The sequence below is a fragment of the Pogona vitticeps genome, chromosome 1 (genome assembly GCF_051106095.1).
Source record: "Pogona vitticeps strain Pit_001003342236 chromosome 1, PviZW2.1, whole genome shotgun sequence".
Classification (NCBI taxonomy): domain Eukaryota; kingdom Metazoa; phylum Chordata; class Lepidosauria; order Squamata; family Agamidae; genus Pogona; species Pogona vitticeps.
In genome coordinates this window covers 57,232,143-57,238,468 of record NC_135783.1, presented here as the reverse complement: position 1 = coordinate 57,238,468, position 6,326 = coordinate 57,232,143, and the positions used below count along the sequence as shown (strand labels likewise).

Genomic DNA, 6,326 nt, shown 5'->3' with positions numbered 1-6,326 from the left:
CCAACAAATTACAGTGATACAAAGGCATCCTCAGATATTATACAGTTAAGAGTAATAAACTTCTCACCAGTTTATTATTTTTAATTAATATTTTGAATTAATAATATGGACCCAGAAAAATGCTGCTATAAAAACAGTGGACAAAATATTATGCAGTTCACACTTTATTTTCTGGGTTTTGATGTCAATTTTCATAAAGGCTCATAAGTGACAATCATTGCAAATTGAATGTCAGTCCCACTGAAAGTAACACATGATGTATTTCTGTTTTATTGCAGTGGCAGTGTGTGGTTTGATTATTTTCAGAATGCATTAATCAGAAACATTCTTTAACCTGGTCTCTACCAGATTAAAGCAAACCAAAAAATTGGTTTATTCAATGAGTACAATTTAAAATCTGATGAGGAAGTACAGGCTTCAAAATATTTATTACATATACACTTATGAATATAATTATTCATAGATTCCTTATTTGTTCAAACTTGATGCCAAACAAGATGAAACACAGGAAATTACAGTCTCCCATGGGTTGGTGTGGTTTTTTTGTTTGTTTTTTGTTTTGTTTTTTTGTTTTTTTTTGCTAATTAGGTGTTCTGAAGATTGTAGAAGTGTTCTGTGAAAAAAGTGTTTAACCTTTTCTTTGTCTGCCCATTGTCTGCCCTTTCTGCCCTGTTCACGCTGGAGCGTAACCCTTATACTGATTCAGCTCTTTTTTGCTTCTTACTCAGCACAATAAACTCTGAGCAGAGGTTCTCCAGGGTTTAGGCAGATCCTTGGTGTTTCTTTGGAGTTGCCCATTCCAGTAATAACCAGGCTTGACGCTACTTAGCTTCTGAAACCAGACAAGACCCTCCCCTTGTGGGGAGGAGGGAGAAAGCATCAGATTATGTCACCATATTTCCTTCTCCCTCCTAGCGATGGCAGTAGCCTTTCTACCATCTTTCTATTCATACATTATGAATAGGAAGAGAGCAGTCAGGATTGAGCACCCTCTCTATCTTTCATAGCCTCCAAGATTCTAATTAAAATAACATATCTTGATCACAGCCCTTCGATTGTTTCAGTCCCTCATGACTTGGACAATGAAGTCCCCTTCATTCGGTGATTATGTGAAGGGTGTTCCACATAATTATCAGGGAGCAGCCTGCCCTGTAGGTACACCACTGACACTAGATATACTCTGTGATCTCCATGATGTCCATGTGCAGGCATGAACTTCTGCATTCCTGAAGCCTGTGTTAAGAGTAGTTGTGTATTTGTAGGCTTTAGCAGTGCAAATATCCTGGATGGCTGGAAAGCAAAACCAGTGGCGTATATTGTGGGCAAGTGCAACAGCACAGTCCAGTTCTCTTAGAATCATATGGAAGATCCTTCATGGAATGAATTTATGACCTGCTAATTACTTTACTAATATTTTTCTGATATAAATGCAGCACCTCTTAACCCTGGCTACCAGAATAACCACCAGAAGTTTAAAATGTATTAGCAAGTAGAGCTGACAAGTGTGCAATGTCTCTTTACCTGAGATTTAGGATGAGGACTTGAGACCCCAGGCTGGCCCTATGATGTCCCAGGAAGGGATCTTGTGATATGACTGCTGTGGGTTCTTTCAGTGTTGCTGAGCCAGGCCAAGCAACAGTTAGTGGTGCAGTAGTTAAACTGCTGTACTACAGCCAAAACTCTGCTCACGATCCGGCTTGAGGATCATTCAGCCTTCTATTCTTCCAAGGCTGGAAAACTGAGTACCCAGCTTGTTGGGTAGGGGACAATATTGTAAACTGCTCAGAGATTGCTTCAAGCACTATGGGGTGGTATATAATCGGCATGCTTTGCTTTTGTGGTGTGTGTGTTGAGAATTGCTTCACACTGTGGAATGAATATGGGTTGTGGAATTAGGGGAAAGCCATGTAAATGGCCTGAGCTTGCGAGTTGTGAGGCCTTAGAAACATGCTAAAGATGGGACGCTCACTATCCCAGCTCATCATATTCATTCTGAAGCTATGATTGCTCTTTCCCCTGCAAGAGAAAACTACTGGCGTACCTCGGTTTATGAACGCCTCAGTTAACGTAATTTTTGGTTTATGAACTGAAATCTGTTGAAACCAATGCCTCAGTTTACGATGTACATCTAACTGGAATCAAAGCTGCCTCTCCTTGAAATTTTTCGCTTTATGTAACATCCCGTATAACACATTAATTTTGTAAACCAAGGTACGCCTATATTAAGAGGCCCATATCTTTTCAGAAGAGGAAAGTGTACCAAGTCTATATAGTTCCCTTTCTGATTCCCAAGGGAAGAGAAAAAACAGCAATGTTAGAGATGTGAAAAGATATAGGTTACACTCTTCTGTAGTGTGGTAGGCTCAATCACTGCTTCCCACAATAGCAATTAACTTTAAAAGAATGAGATCTGGTTGAGTATCCAAGGGAAGCCATTTGGAAGATGAGTGAGCGAAGGATAAAGAGAACAAAATGATACTGTTTGAAGGACTCTGGGGGCTGTAGTTCAAAACCACTAAACAATAACTTTAACAAACTATAGACCAGATGTGAGGAAATCAAATATTTGGAAAATATGAAGTATGGAAAATACTGTCTTTACTTGTGGTTAACCCTATGAACAGAGGCATGTTAGCATTTTAAGTCACAGCAGAAGATTTTCTCCTTACAAAAGTTTGGACCAGAAGCTCCAGTATAGTAAGGCACACAGGAAGACACCAGGAATAAGTGCAGAGAATATTTATTTGCTGTACGTATTTACATAGTGCTCACGGGAGCATAGGCATTCAGCCGTCAAACAGACAGAACATAAGCATGATAGTCAAAATAGAATTGTGAAGGGCACAGTAGCTAGCCTCTTAATTTATACTACTTCTAACCAATCAAATTAGTGGTTCACCTCATGGTAGTTAATTTCACACCGCTGTGTCCTTCTTGTCATGTAGGCAGTGACTGAATAACTCCACCTGCACTAACAAATTGTTAATTACATTTCTTCTTCTTAAAGACCTAACAAGGCAAACTGCAAAGACAGACACAAGAAGAAGCTAGTTTTCTGATATTTCTTTTATCAGAAATACTTTAAAGTGGACTGGGTTTGTGCCTTGATGTTTCCTATGTTTATTTTATTTATTTTAGTTTGTTGCCAAGCATCCTCTCTTATGTATATTGAGTATTGTGAAGGAATTTGCTTCAGTGCCTCATGGGATGTAAATGCTGGGGTCTGCGAGGGAGAGAGAGATAAAAAAGGGGCCTATTTTCTTTATATATTTTATTTATTATTTATTATTGGATTTATATCCCGCCCTTCTAGACAGGAGTCTACTCAGGATGGTCTTGATAATGGATGCAAGGAATTACCAGGGATGTAAGGTAATTAAGGTTACTGGCATCATGCACGGGAAATGGCCATTAACTAGTGTCTTAGAGCAGTGTAGGTGTGGCTCTTCAGCCTTGGAAGGCAGCCCATCAAGGAGAAGAAAAATTCCGATTTCAAACCTCCACTGCCTTGTGGCTATATCCACTGATGGAAAGGGCTTTAGGAGTTAAATTTGAGGCAAAATCCAGAGCTGGAGTCCTGGACACAGTTCATGTCCTTCTGGCAACTCCTGCGATGTCACTGGAACCAGTTGTATTGACTTCTGCGTTTTCATTGGAGTATTTCAGCAACATGGAGAGGGGGGATTTGCTGCTTGGGTAACAGCCTATCCTCCATATTATTTTACCCAGGCTTCGTGATCTGGAGAGGACACTCCAGCTTTGCATACAGCATTGAAACAACTATATTTGTCTTCAGTTTGGAGCCTTCTCAGCCACACTAGACACTGTTCCAAGTCTTCCATACAGAGCACGTTACCATAATCTCTTGAGACTGAAGGATGCCTAATCAAGTGTCTTAGAGTTCTTTCCAGGGAGAAACTCTTTGCCTCCCCATGATTTATGAGTAGATCTCATCTGCAGTATTGTATGAAATAGGTTAGATAGATGATGATTCTTCTAAAATGTGAACTTTCTTTGGGAAACATATTGAGTCTTCATTATATTTTGGCTCTGTTTTATTGATAAACCTATTTTGAGTAACTGAGTGGGATTTTGACCTATTTACTTTTTGTAACTCTTTTGTTCTTGTCTTGTCCTTTTAATAAAATACATGGAATCCTTTCCAGCTGTTGATCGTATTGCGTACACAGGACATCTGGGTACTGAAGGTAGTGCTTTAGCCTCACTGTGCTACTGGATGTCTGGTAAATGGGTGGTTCTGGCAGTGCTACTTTTTGAGTTAAAGTTCCTGGAGGCATGGGCAGCCTAGAGAATGTTGGCTGCTTGGGAGTGAAACAGGGATTTCTGATTAAGCCTGATAGACCCTCTCCCTTGCCTCTCCCTTGAGTCCTTCCAGCTCAAGACAAAGAAGGGTTAAAGCAGATGAGCAGCTATCCGAGGGGCTGAAACTAGAATCATGACACTAGAGTCAACTCAGCATGAGAAGCCAGGCAAGCTGACCTGGAGAGATACGTAGCTGTCTCTAGCCCTTTCTTTCCATGAGGCAAAGTTCCCCTGGGTTCATTAGCAGGAAAACCAGTAACAAGTCTTTTGCCAGCTCTGCTTTACTATCAGAAAAACAATATAGCGTTGTTTCTTTTTTCTCTTTTTATATCCACAGAATCCAAATCCAGGGCAGTATCAGCAGTGAAAAGGATTCATCTGTTTTTATGGGCAAATGCAATTGCTAAAGCATCTGTAAAGGGTGATTTTATAAGACATTATCATTTTTGCTAGATACATAGAGACAGGGTTTTAAAGATTTTTGGAAAGCAAATTGTAGGTTTTATCTCAAACAGCTCATATAGCACTAACTTTAAGAAGCAATTCTGTCCATACTTGCCCCAGAATGGTCAATTATTGGCAGTGGCTTTCTAGCCTCTATGGCTTGGTATTTCTCGTGGCCCTTCTATTAGAAGACTTTTTGTTCCTTTTACCAGAGCATCTCTAACATGGTATAGTGAAACACTGAGATCTGAAGCTTGATGATCACTTAGCTTGGGTATCATGGGTACAGTACAGCAGTGAATGGGACGCATGCAGGAACTGGACAACCCCTTTCGCCATAGAAGGGCTTTGGGCTAATTTCACCTCTCTCGGGAATAGCTGCAGGATTTGGGAAGCTTGACAACACTTGTGCAATGAGTTTGTACATAATGGGATCTGGGGACATCAGATTACTGCAGAATTTGAGTGTGTAATCTTGTCCCATTCATGGCTCCCAGTAACTGAATTATTATTATAAGAACATAAGGAGACCCCTGCTGGATCAGGCCAAGGGTCCATCTAGTCCAGCTTCCTGTATCTCACAGTGGGCCCCACCAGATGACTCTGGGAGCACGCAAGACAACTCGATAGCTGTCTCCTGATACCCCTCCCTGCATCTGGCATTTGGAGGTACCTTCCTTTTAAGCCTGGAGATTATACATTCCCATCATGGCTTGTAACATGAGATGGACTTTTCTTCCAGGAATCTGTCCAATCCCCTTTTAAAGGTATCTAGGCCAGATGCCATCACCACATCCTGTGACAAGGGGTTCCACAGACTAACAATACATGGGGTAAAAAAATATTTCCTTTTGTCTGTTCTCACTCTCCCAACACTCAATTTGAGTGGATGTCCCCTGGTTCTAGTATTACGTGTCAGCCAGATCATGGGACAGTTGGTATAGGATGGCTATCATGGGACCTGTGAGCTCTCCATTGTGAGTGTCCATGCTGTACACTGCATTTCTTGCACCGTGGAGCTGCTCCAGAGTCCTGGCTATGCATGTGAAACTCACGGTATGCCATTTCACATTCTCCTGTACTGTAGATCCGCACACTTACAATCTGATAACACTTAATGAAGTCAGCCATTACATGTTGAGCACTATTTTTCCATTAAGTTAAACGTTTGTTTGTTTAATTTCTAGGCTGCCTTTCCCCCATTGAGGGGGCTCAAGGCATCTCAAAATGACTAAAACTTTAGACGAAGGCCACAATAAATTACGAAGTTAAATATACAATGATAATAATTAAAAATTATCAAAATATTTAAAAACATTAAAACACTCTTAAAAGGAACTTATGCCCACCAAGTGTGACTCAATAATAGCTATTAAAAGCCTGTATAAAGAGGTGGGTCTTTAAGTGTTGCAGAAAGAATAAAAGGGGAAATGGCAATCTAACTTCCTGAGGAACAGAATCCCACAACTTGGGAGCAGACACAGAGAAGGTCCTCTCTCTTGTCCATATCAAACACACCTCTGATGGCAATGGAACTGAGAGAAGGCCTCATCTGAAGA

The 6,326-nt window shown here is 40.6% G+C and overlaps 1 long non-coding RNA gene across 1 annotated transcript in view; it reads left to right on the top strand.

The window, feature by feature from the left end:
* The window catches only part of LOC144585878 (uncharacterized), a 48,069-nt gene that overhangs the window by 20,839 nt on the left and 20,904 nt on the right, over positions 1 to 6,326 (top strand). The window lies entirely within an intron of this gene.